This window comes from Apostichopus japonicus, chromosome 8 (genome assembly GCF_037975245.1).
Source record: "Apostichopus japonicus isolate 1M-3 chromosome 8, ASM3797524v1, whole genome shotgun sequence".
Taxonomy (NCBI): Eukaryota; Metazoa; Echinodermata; class Holothuroidea; order Aspidochirotida; family Stichopodidae; genus Apostichopus; species Apostichopus japonicus.
In genome coordinates, this window is record NC_092568.1 from 11,626,076 (window position 1) to 11,639,942 (window position 13,867).

Sequence of the window (13,867 nt, forward strand, 5' to 3'; positions counted from 1 at the left end):
TTGGTATAAGTCGATCCCCCATGATTTGAGACTGATGGCCCGCCATACGAGTAACTGAATGATAACGCTACGGAGTGACCACAATTATATAAGCAATTTAGATTTATAAACTGCAAGGTATCCTTTGTGAAACTGGACTGGAAAGGTTATCAGACCCTTTTTATAATAATAAAGACTATTAAATATGTATAAGTGAATTGTGAATACTAATTGGGCTCTCGAACTAATGGACGCAGAGAACGACAATACACTGTGTATACCAGTCTGCACTTCGCTAGCGTAAACTTGTAATAGAAGTAATAACAGTAAGGCTGTGACCCGAAATGTGAAATGTTTATTTTCATTTATCATTTGCAATAGTTTACCTAACGAGTCCGAAGGAAATCACTGCCCCCCCCGCCCCGTTATTTCCTTATCCCTTTTATCTAACGTGTGAATAAACTGAAAAGAACTGATGCTTTATTGTGCGGTAATGAGCTGTGGTTTTTTTATTTCGTCTTTAATATGTTGTTGAACTTTGCCTATAACACTTTGTTAAATTGATTTCTGTTTAATATTTTTTTAGATGGAGCGGGGAGGAGGGATCAGGCCAGAAGGAGATGGAGGTGTATGGGTAGAGAGGTGCCATTCAGTCACCATCTACTTGGTAACGCAAACGTCCAGGGAAATCCTCAAAATTCCATTCACTTTTTGTGATGTTAAATAACAACATGAAATTAGAGTCACAGAACAGCTTGTGTGATTCCTTTTTAGACTTGAACACAAAATAAAGTATAGTCATTCAATGAATGTTATGAGAGAATGTTGTCGTATTCACACAGGGAACATTTCTTGTGATTGTACATATGTGTGTTTTATATGCCTAGATTCCACCCTTGTCATAAAACACACAACGTAATAGAAAGAAACGAAAGGAACGAGTTACGGATACAAACGATATATTTGACGATTACAACGAAACAAACACATCGCGAAACAAAGCACAACTGAATATATCAATATGAGTGATAGGAAGTTGATGACGTCATGGTTACCAAGGTATCACATCCGGCCAGTGATCTGATGTAGTACGGATGGGCACAGATCAAGCTTCTTCGACATCCAATCAGTGGATATGAGACTTTATACCGTTACTCAACACCTCACGACCCTTCACGTATCCGAGTCTCACCCCACCCCTACCCCGGGGGTAAATGTCATCAGCACTGCAGGTAAAGGTGACGATCATCTGTTATGAAATGAAGAAAAGAAGAATGATACCTCAAAAATAAATTGGGCCGAAGAAGTTCGTGTAACTATAAGGTCCATGAATAGTTCGGGTTATTAATTATACCAGTTTGGAAAGCTGCCTTTGCAATGGACGAAAAGTGACCAAAGAAAAAAAACTGTTAGCAAACTGCTTAAACACTAAAGAACCTGTGTAAGAAAATGTTTCAAAGTAAAAGGCCCCGACGTTTCGATCCTAGCGAAAATCCACTAACATTGCAGCGAGAAGTATACAGTTTATATACATGTTCTATAAAATGTAAACTTACGTATACCGCACAGTATTGCAAACGTGTGATGTATTCCATTCAGTGATGAAATGTCTCTAAATTGATATTTACTCATTTTAATTATCTAATAATGTATATTGATAATGTAAACATGTATCATACCATTAGTGAACACGTCGTCTCCTTTCCCTGCTGGGTAGGTTTGTTTGATGAAGAAAAAACCGTCTGTTGGTAAATAAGAGGATCGTCAATGTCAATCTTATAGTGGCTGTGAAAATGTAATCTCAGAAAGGTCAAAGGTCGATATGACTAGTTCAAATCATTATTCGTTTAAGAGACATTGTTTCTGATGTTATTGGTAAATTACAACAAAATATTTTATGGATAAAGAAAAAATATAAAATCAGAGGCTTTCCCGAGTGCGGGTGGCGCTTTTCTCTATAGTCAGTGGGAGGAAGAGAATAATACCACTCCTCTGGGTCCACTGACGTCCTGAGGTGTAGAACCAGGGAGTATGGGGTGAATGGGCCACTTTTCAGACTCACTCAGAAATTGCCCAAAACTTGCGTTAGATCGAATTACAGACATAATTTCTAGTCTAAATATACCCCAGAACGCATCATTTATTTTGATGTCTGCATATTTTATGCTTATTCGGGAGTCGGCTTCAAAGACCACAGGTGCCACACCCCTTCCGATAAGAACCCTTGATCCGCCTCTGTACATTCTACGGTCATGCCCCTACGTAAATCTGGGCAAATTTAGCAATTAGCCCCCTCCCCCCCCCCCCCCAATCTTTGAAATCCTGTACATGTCTGCTGATGTAGCTCAAGAAATAGCCATGGCCAAACGTGTGTAAAATAATCCTATATGTTATGTCCAGTCATTGGTTAAACTTTGTTACAGAATAACGTACTTATACTTTAAATAAATGGAATCTTTTGAAGTAAATATACAAACCTGATTGTCGTAGGTCTATCTCCTCAGCCTGGTATTCGTAACTTCCATCTGTAAAATAAATAAACAATTTGATAATTGTTGCAAAAGACAGACTGTTACTCCGAGTTGCGCCATAAATATGAAATCAAACGGCGAAAATAAAGACGCATGCGTAAATGTAAGAAAATGCTTCCAATTATGTGTATACAATTTTCATATTATTCTTATATCTCGACGCTCGATAACATACTTCGTAGGGAATTTTAATATTTCGATCGAACGACTTAAGAAAATTCAATCTTCGTAATGTGTCTGCCAATATTTGTTACAATTATTGTTTTGTGTAATATTGATAATATATTATGACAGGCTATACATGGAATGTTTGTATTATGTGTTACGGTATTGTAAATAAATACAGTGGGAAAAAAAGGATACATGTGTCGCGCAATTGAGATGAGTAAATTATTACCATTCGTAGTCGTTTCCAACAAACTGTGGCTGTAGTATGTATCATCTATGAATAAGAAAATACAAAATAAATTTATTTTGTCTTCAATCGGCCTATAATGGATAACAAAGGAAACATCGTGATATATATATACGATATTTAAATTGTCAGGACTTGGCCTTTAGAGAGGTTCTGGCTGCCCCTCCCCTAGAAAGGCATCCCCCCCCGAAATTATACAATGAATGACTACATGGATTGCATTAGAAATTTTTTTTTTCGCTTTTTAGATGAATCCTTTAACGGTAATAGAGATACAAACTCTCATGTATACATTTGCATAATCGATTCATAATTACCTGTGCGGGTCGATTGACTTGAAGACGTCACTACATTGGATGAAACTCCATCTATATATAAGACAAGGATATGGTATAAGAAGGGCACTACTAAAATGCAAATGAACAAAGAACACCAACAACGTATAATATAGCCTACTGTGATATCCCCTTGACCATGATGGGATATATATCGGTACAAGTGAGAAGGTATCATAAATTTATTGATCTTTATTTATAAATATTGAGAAATTCACGATCCTCAGAGTAACATCATTTTTCGATATTAATTAATTATGATACGAATATTTACTGTAATATATCACTAAATGACTGAATCAATATTATTTCTGATTAAAATCACTCACCAGTTGAGATTCGCTGATCCTGATATACTGTAGTTGTGACGTCATCATCTGGAAGTAAAAACAAAGGTTTAGAAGTAATGATTATACTTTGATACCTGCAAGCCTCGGGACACAATCTTTAATACAAAATGTTTGTTACTTCAAGTGGTCTACATTTTTTCATTTACCGTACTTTATACAGCAGGTACATAACAATATAAAATAATATAGAAACAAGAGTGTGAAAGGTTAAATTGGTTTTCTTGACATTTACATTTTTACTTTACTTTCGTAAATATTAGTTTACACAAGATAGCTTAGACGTGAAGGTTAACGGTCTTTACTAAACTATACCTGATACAGTTTCCTCCGAGCCACTCTGAGTTTGACTCTGACATGATGTCCCGTCTGAGGATACAATATGTAAATCAAGTTAATTACAAAACTGCAACTTGTTAAAAAAAACTTTACTGTCATCCGGTTCATGTGTTCTTATTTTTATCCTTTACATGACAACTGTTTGTAGCAGCAATTTAATTCCAAACTATGGTAATATAACAACATAAAGAACAAAGAAAGATAAAATAAGTTTAATATACGAGTTTCGCAGAGAAACTTGATTATTTATCTTTTGAAGTCTTTTAACTTTATGAAGAGCAGATCGTGTTAGGTTAAGATTCATTTCATTCATATTTTATACAAATAAATCCAACTCACCACTAACACTGGTCTGCAAACTGAATTGTTTGTTTATTGTTGTTTGCTTTCCAGCTAAAATAAGAAGGGAACAAAATAATAAATTTGTAAATTATACTGGGTGGGTGGCGTTCCATAAACTATAACAGCTATCAATGATAAATTGACAAGAGGAAGGTTATATATGTATTCACGACATTATCAAAGGTATGGATTTCTTTCTATCCCTGTGCGATCGTATATCAATGCATGTATATCAATGACAGAGGTATATAGCTACTTACCTACTACAGTGTTATCAGTGATGTGGCTTAGCTCTTCCTTGCCAATCCCAAAAACTGTGAACGAGGAGAGTAATTTACAACAAATTATGGATTATTTAATAATTACAAATGTAACCGTATCGATATAATACTGAAGCAGTGTGCGTTACAACTTCCTCGATTATGTTTTGTACAGTGATGAAGAGTAGGGTGGGTGGACTGGTTGAAAGATGAGGAAATTTGCTAAACACATTATTAAGTTGATGAGAAGCTAATTATGTCTTGTGACTGTTTCAAATAATAAATAAATTAATAATTGGTTAAAATAATAAATTATAACAAAATAATGAACAGTAGGTTACTCACCAGAGTAATCACACTGTTGAATGTCCTGTGTATGGGTGATAGTTTGTCCGTCTGTAAACAGAGAATATATTACGTCACATCATAATATGACAGACTAATAGGCCATCAAAGGTATTATAAATCTATAAGATAAATTGTAATTTGATATTCATGATTCCTTATCATTATTATTATTATTATTATTAAATATTTGAAATTACAAACCTTCGGATTGAGTTGTTATCTTATTCGCCTTCAGTTGGTATGAAGACACCCCATCTGTCAGAGAAAGGAAAGAGGAATCCATTAATATCGCTGAAACAATAAACTCACAGAAAAAGTCGCAGTGTCGATGACTTTAAGGCTATAGGTTTACTTGTTGTAAGTAGTCAAGGAGCCGTTATAGCTCTATGAAGTAATCCTTCACACACCACTGTTTATCCCCTCCTATACCTCCAGATGATACCGTATATATTGAGCGTAAGTTACGCCCACACCCCCCCCCCCACCCCACCCGCCAAATGAACATCCGAAGAGAAACACCTTGGCAATGACATGTGACACAATACAGCGACACTTACCACTCCAATAGTACATGTATTTGGTGGCTGTCTTGGTACCGGTCGGATCTGAAAGAATTATGAAAAAGCATTTTGAAGTAATAATTTCAAAAGTACGTGTTAGAATTTAAAATAAAAATCAATCAAAACTATCTATTTTTCTCACCTGTTAGAGTTTCCTCGGTGTTTTGGATCTGATCAGGGCCTGCAAAGATTGTCAAATTATATTATATTAGAAAACAGTCAAGAAGACTTTTATTACATAAATCTCAGATTTATTACCTTGAGTTGAAATTATAGAAAGAAATGAAAGATTAATATTTAAATTTTTCAAGTCAATTGAGTATTAACTTGTTTTGCGCACAATACGTAATTCATTTTCCCTCAATACTCACCAGTTGAACTTTTGAAAGTATACTGGTAGTAAGTCAGGGTGTAACCTGAAAAGCGAAAAAATATGACTTTTCTCGTCAAAATGTGATAATTACAAGTAACTATTTGACACGGGACTGCAGAGACTTCCCCAAGTGACCACCCCCTCCAACGTGTTAAAAGAAGATATGCCTAAATACTTTAATATAATGTAACCATATAGTATAGCCTACCGACTACAGTGAGTGTTACTTTACCTTCACATCTCGTTGTTGTGGTCTGTTGAGTGTGTTGGCCCTGAATATCTGCAGCGTGAATAAAATTGGCTAAAGTGTTTATAAAGTTAGAAACCAATTTTCTTGGACAATGACAGTTTTTTTTTCTCTTTTTCTAAGGTTTTACCTATTGGAGATGTACTGCTAACCAAACGGTTTTTCTCAAGTTAGATACAATGCAGTAGTGACTAAAAGCATATCGTTTTTAATATACAAAAGTCACGAAAATGATGAAATACTGAATGGAAACAAAATATATCTTACCAGACCAGGTAGAGGTAGTATCATCTTGTTGATGCACCTCGAAGGCAGCAGGGGTCATGTACTGCTCGACTACAACAAAAAATCAAACATTCAAGAAAATATTTTGAGGCTTATTTTAGAGCTAAATTAGATAAGAAAGTGCCGCTAAAAATCTGTAAAGGGGTAAGGGATTGGGGGGGGGGGGATAAGGTCGCTACTTCTCTTATATAGGAAGGAACTTTGTCTTCTCGATAAGTCACTAAATAAGACTCGTTTTTAGGTTTACATTTTTAATTCCATTAAATGGAAGTATATGTGATATGACCAGTTGGGACACTTGAAGACCAAGTAATTTTAGTCACAGTGAAAGTGCTTCAACATTCAGTCGGAGGGGAAGTGGAGAGGGAAAACGGAGTGAAGGAAAGAGAAGAAGCAAATGTCAGTGAAATGTGTGGAGAGGAGGTAAGGAAAGGTAAGAAAGAGCGTTGGATGAGGGGCTTGGGAGTGTATAGAGTAGGTATGCATCTAATACAAAGATCCAGTAGTTAATTATAACTCTATCAAATTTAGTAAACAAATAACACATTCAATGAGATTTTGCTTTAATTAAAACAATCAAACTCACTTCGAGGTAAAGAAATGATCCCAGAGTCACAGGATCTTGGAATAAAATAGATTTTCACAGGATCTGAAAGTATAAAGATTAAAATCAGTTTAGATGGCCAAACACGGATAGCATGTTTCATGAATAGTCTGGTCTGTCTTACATTTGATAATACTGATAAATGTAAGCGTAAATTACCGTTCTTGTGATCGAGAGGAATACTTGAAGAAAGTCTGTGAAGGAGACATTCTGGAGACCAAGAAATAATAATAATAATAATAATAACTAAACTTAAGATAGATGAAAAGAAAACTAAAACTATCATACCGTCTTTGAAATAGTCTAACCGCCTGTTCGTGTTCAATTAGTTAAATAATTATCATATGTGTATTTATTTCAATACAAGATCTCAAGTTTATAACTCACCTTCAAGGTTTGCCAGCCCAAAGTCAGGGTAGAGTTTTAGCTGGTCTTGAAGCGTGAGATCAAGATAGCCTAAGTGTAGGAAAAGAGAATGTTAATAATAACATGGTTTATACTAAATTTTGACTTTAATAAGTATATATGTTTTCTTGGTTTTTAACGAACGTATAAAGTTTTGATATTCAGTATCCATCAAGATAACCTCTTATTAGGAACAGAACGTGATTAATAATAGTATGGTTAACATTAATGTTTAACTTATATAAGTATGTCTTTTTTAATGAAAGTTTATAGTATGAATATTGATGAAGTATTAAAAGAATGAAAAGTTGATAAGCTTACTGTTAAGAAGATCTTCACGCATGCGCATGGTTTGCTCTACAACAAAACAGAGAATGTATGATAGCGACATTATCTTAGAAATAATGTAATAAGCCAATTATTCAACAAACGAACACACACAAACACATACAAAAGATCAATAAAGGGAAAGCGTTAACCTAACCACCAAACAAACCAAATTATGCGACACTGAATGGACGACAAAGGGTTCTTTATAAATGACTATGGTCTGGGTCTTGTAAAATAGAGGGCAGTAGCAATTCACAGCCAATGGTCACAGAAATTTATTGAGACGTGTAATTATTCAGCTCAGTTCAGTAGGGAACTGTTGCAAAATTGCAGAATTAACTTCGAAAAATACCTGATGGAAAGCAAAGGAGCGAAGAGATATTTCCTTCGGTCACGGAAAATTCCCGATTGAAGGGTTTCCGTTGTAGATCTATGTAGAAATAATAAAAAGTATAACGATTACAAAAAGACTGTTCAAAATAAAACTAGCTTTGCTTGGAGACAGGAATAAAGATCTTTTACCAATAATTTCAATATATTACGTGGTGGGGGGTGGGGTGGAGAGGGCGGGTGGGTAGTGAATTACACCAGACCCGATTCTCAAAGCACGGTCCCCCTCCTTACCCTCCAAGCCTTGACCTAGTTAAGTACGTTCTTACCACCTCTGCCCACATCTCATTTCCCCTTCCATGAAAACAACTTTTACTTAAGGCCAAGGTATTATTCCTCTATTTAATGGATATATTAATCACGTGATATAAATGCTCCACCAAAATTGGATGACGTAATTTTGTTTGACCTACACCTTACCTTGAAACGGAGGACGGTACCCGTAACATCCTTCTGGGAGGATGTATTGAGCTGAGGATAAACGAAAATATATCTGACTAACTATGAAGATGAATTCAGTTTGTTTTAATGACTTGCCTTATATTTTGGTTCATATATGAAATCAGAAACATTGTATGCAGAGATCTGATATTAGTCTTGTTAGGCGTCACTATGGACGGGTGTGTGCTGGGCTAGCTTTAAATTTTGGTTAGCATGTAAAGAAGAAACACTGTTGACTGAGATCAGCAACTCATGTTACCAAGACATATTGGACTCCTCAAGAGTAAGGATAGCGTGGGGTGGGGAGATGGAAACCTTAAATTGAAAGGGACGAACTGAATATAGGGAACTTTTATGAACGCTTTATACTGCATAAAAATACAAATTATGATCGTTGGACAATCTTCTTTCAGTAATCTGCCTTCCCAATATTGACAATCGATGTTACATTCACCTAGTACTATAAAACACGTAGTTAATGAAATATGTCACGTACGCAGTAACGGTGGCCTGGCCATCCAGGCCCCAACAGCACCTCACCCTTACCCCACCCCCTACACACCGTACCAAATTATATGTTGATATTGACCTATTAAGTGATGTCATGTTTTATCTGATTGGATTGTTTATGAAGCAAACATAATATCTGAAAATCCCGTTATATAGGTATTACGCTTTATTCGGATTTACAGTTACCGTATAAAAATATGGTAACAATAAAATCGTACACAAAATTAATGTTATTGGCGTATGTAATATCTTGTAGGAATTGTACTCACAATGGGGTTCATCAAATAAAACAAACTTAAACTGATATTTAATATGTGAGATGATGTCTAACTTGAACTAATTGTCTAAAAAATTAATATCATATCTCAATTCGAGAAATTCCAAATAACTCGAGGACTTCCCTTTTTATAGCGTTCCACATAAAATGACGACTCAAAATGGAACAAATAAACATATATTTGTTGGTCATAACTTACCTCGCCCATAGGCCAGGAATTTGGTGAACTTCCTAGCCATGTAAGAGGAAGCATAGTAGCTTGCCAGTGAAAATGTAAAGAACATCTTGAGAAATCGCACAATAGACTTATCTTCAACGAAGAGCAATTGCAATATAAACATTGCATAACATATATAGCTTAAAATGTTTATCGTCGTTGTCCATGTCATTTCTGTGTGACGTCACATGTACAGTAACGCTCGCGCAATGATCACTCAGTGCGTTTCAACGAGTTAAGCTCCGATGTCTGTTGATGTGCTTCGAAACATATATATACTATACAGAGACCTTTTATAGCGCATCGGTAACCGAATATGCGCACGGGTACGCGTAAGTGGGCTCCATCGCTAAGTGTGTATACGGACGCACTGCACGAAATCATACAGTAACAAACATATGTATCCTCGTGCGTTTACTGACTTCACTGTTTGTGAAAGGCATGAGAGGAATGAATCTAGCGCATCTTTGACACTATACCGTTGTAGGCTACGCTGAAGGCGACCTATATGTCCTACGCTTTCGCAATGATCATGCAGTGTCCTTCGCGAGTTTTCCATTTCCACTATCTGTTCCCGGTTCAAATTCACCACAGGAACCAGATTCTTTTGACCTATTCAGAATTGCTTTGTAGAGTTGTTGAGCGGAGTCTTCCGTGGAATTGAATATTTGCGATTTGTGAAATATATGCATGACACAGCACTATGAACTATCAGAGGTGGATAAAGGACGTGATGGGGGCCTTGAGAAGCCAACTTCCTGAAAGAGGATACGGGGGACCCCGCTCACCCTCCTCTCTCCTTCCCCTCCCACACCCTCCACTTCCTCTCTCCCCTCTACCTCCCCTGAACAAATATTCGACGTGAAATGATGCATTCTGAGGCATGAATTAAATCTATAATTAGTTTGGTCTTACTTTATTTTTTTTTCAAGCAGAAAACGATCAATAGGCAAATTTATTGAACACCAACTACCGATTAATACCTGGCATCGCAGAAATGATATTATTAGTCCTAAGATGTAATATTTTAGATGGTAGTATTGTAATAAATTTCAAAATCTTACCTCATTGTACATATACTCATGCAGTAACAGTTCCTTCCCGAATAACCGAGCCACCATCATTCCACCCGACATCCTTGGGTGGATCAGTACCCGGAAGAGATGTTTCACACAAATTTCAGGATTTTTCACAAGAAACCGCAACATTTTCCGGGTTTCCGTCGATCTGACCCGACGTAAAATCATATATGGGAAGTGCTAACCACTCCCCACCCCTCCGCCATAGGTTTGCCAGCCCAAAGTCAGGCTAGAGTTTTAGCTGGTCTTGAAGCGTGAGATCAAGATAAACTAAGTATGGGAAAAGAGAACTATATATGTTTTCTTGGTTTGTAACGAACGTAAAAAGTTTGGATATTCAGTATCCATCAAGATAGCATCTAATTAGGAACAGAGAAGGTAATTAATAATATTATTGTTTACATTAAAGTTTGACTTATATAATATGTCATCTCTTTATTTAAGTGCTGTTAATTAGTGCTGCTGCCAGATAATGGTACCGCTTGGAACCACATCGTGACCGAGTTTGCGTCCCTTTACCAAACAAACGTCATACAAAAACATAACTGGATCTATCCACTAACAAGTAACGATTTGTCAACGGATTGAATATATAGTCTTCTATTTTTCTCATTTGGAACCCACAAAAGGGGTTTTCTTATATAATCGTATATATTTTACTGCAAATGATAATAATGGATGCAAATGCGCCTCACATGCGCCTCACATACGTACCTCAAGTAGGAGGATATTAATGTCATGTTTTTAATGTCTTTCCGTCGTTATATAGTCATTAATTGAATGCTAGATACGTGTTACCGGAAGTTGTTTAAAACGCTTAACGTTCACTGTGAATTCTGGACTGCTCACATAGCGTAAACATCTTGTCGTGCAGGTTTCAGTAATATGAAAGCAAACTGCACCACTTGAATGGCCTCTCTATTCTTATAAACTTGTTTTGAATAAGGAAGATGTGGTTCGTCAATGAGCATCGATAAAGTTCATTAGTGTGTTACGTGTTGGACATAACGGGGACTACTTGGTATTCCATTAATGGCAGTTTTCTTCATCTGTTCATTGTTCATCAGAATGTAGTCCATTGACTTGTAAAACAATTAGAATAAAGAACAGGGAATCGGGTAACATTCTTCCGAGATCAAACTAGTTTTATCCTGAGACGTGTACAACGAACAGATAGACCGAAGAGTTGAAGACATCCCCGAAGATCATGTGTAGTATCTGTTCCCTTTCGAGGGGAATGGTTATACTCACCTGACAATGATCACACAGTCACAGTCTCGATGCAAGGGACTGGGGTTGAAAGCGGATCAGATGTTCGGTAGTTTGGTTTTCGTGCCCAGGTTCTTTCCTGGGTGACTTTTCTTAAAAAGTATTCCCGGTAATCAATCATGGGAGAATGATCGACAGGTAGATTCTGCTGTAACTTGATAACTCACTTAAATAATTAAATAATGAATAAGGCAGAATTTTAGTCTTGATATGTTATAATACAAAGAAAACAGACAACTTTGAGTCCAATAATGTTTCTGTAGCTTTTCCAGTATTTTTCAAGATATGTATCGTTAAATATACTTAATTTCTTGAATATTCGTTTAGGCTAATTTGATGGTGACGTCGGCTCCTCACTGCAATTCTTATATTGCAGTTAATCCGTTGTTATTGAGGTCAACCAGAATATATTCGTTAATCTTCATATAAGCAACAGAGCACCCTTGGATGGCATTCGACATCATTTGTCCTTAACAAATTTGTAATAAATTATAAACATGTCATTTGAGACCATATAATCTTCATTTCTCCTATTGAGTTTTGTAGTGCAACCGAGGAACTAGTCTGATGGGCTGTGTAATAAACTAAATGGTCCAGTCACTTTAACTAGTGAACCTCAACTGTTTAAAGGGTCATTCCAAAAACAAACAAAAAATAAGTAAATGTGCTATACAACCCCAGCTAGACCGAGAGCAGTGGTTTTTATCGGTCCACGGCATATCAAAGTTAATTTTGTTGCTGAAGTTATCAAAACACAATACGGGGTATTTTTTTGGTGAATCTCCAACAAAGTTCTTAAGAATCACTCAGTTTCCGAAACTACCTACTATCCGGTATGATAATTTGCTACAACACTGTTGCTTATAATGGGACCATATTGAAACTAGTATACTTTGGTTTTCTTGCAAAAGTGATATAGATTGAATTCTATATATATATTAAAATTTTATCTCATGGTCTTGCCGGCTTGTATGTCTCTTGTATTGCAACGAATATAATGCTTGTTTTGGTGTAGGTTGTGTAAATCTTTACCAACACATTTATATCAAACAATGAGCCTAATTAAGTTCCTGCAAACCCCTGTGAACCGCATGACTGCTTGAATGTGTTGCTTGGCTTACCACAAATAACCCATTACAATAAAATCCATTCCACCTTCAGAGTGACAAGAAAAAAAAACGGCTTTTAAGGAATTCGATGGCGCTAGTTTGAAACTGGATGTTTTTTAATATAAAATAATTATATGGCTTTTAAAGGCATCCGTGGATTCATTTTTAGGAGAATAGCGCCTCATCAGGCCACGTATTCAGTGGACGGTGGCTGCAAGCATGCCGGTCGCAGAGATGTCACCACCTCTGGCCAAAGGCAAGGATTCACGCACGCCACCTAGTACGCTTCTGGTCGATTTGACCGACCTTCTGCGCATCCTCCCGGGTTCTTTTGCGACAACAAGGGAGACATGGCACGGGATCCTAGGCCACAAAAAAGCACCATGCCACAGCCAGAGGTATTATCGCCAGAGGCCTGTCTTGAACCCTAGCCACGATTTACACGACCGACGAGGAATGAGTCTTTCGTCACCCTCTATAGCATCGGCCACCACATCAGCTAGTAAATTATATGGTTGAAATAATTTATCAAGACTTCAGCGTGGACTGCTGAAAGAGAAAAAGAAATTATAAACGTGTATAATTGTTGATGGAGTCGAACTCAGTTCATCAGGTTACCAGTCCACTGCTCTACCCACTGAACCATTTGACGAGTTAACTTTCTACAAGCTTAAATTGGTATTGTTGGTTGGATACAATCTATTGGTAACAGTGAATTGCACTGCCTTCAACGAAATCTCTTTTCATCCTGTTTTACTCTCATTAGAACAACGGATCTGAATATCTTTATTTACAAGAAGCTCACGCTTGTCTTTGTTTACGTTGCAGCAAATAGTAAGAATGTCGTTTCCTTCCAAGACGTAAATGTACAATAT

General features: G+C 36.6%; 1 protein-coding gene across 1 annotated transcript in view; it reads left to right on the plus strand.

The window, feature by feature from the left end:
• The window catches only part of LOC139970693 (uncharacterized), a 243,417-nt gene that overhangs the window by 14,599 nt on the left and 214,951 nt on the right, over nucleotides 1-13,867 (plus strand). The window lies entirely within an intron of this gene.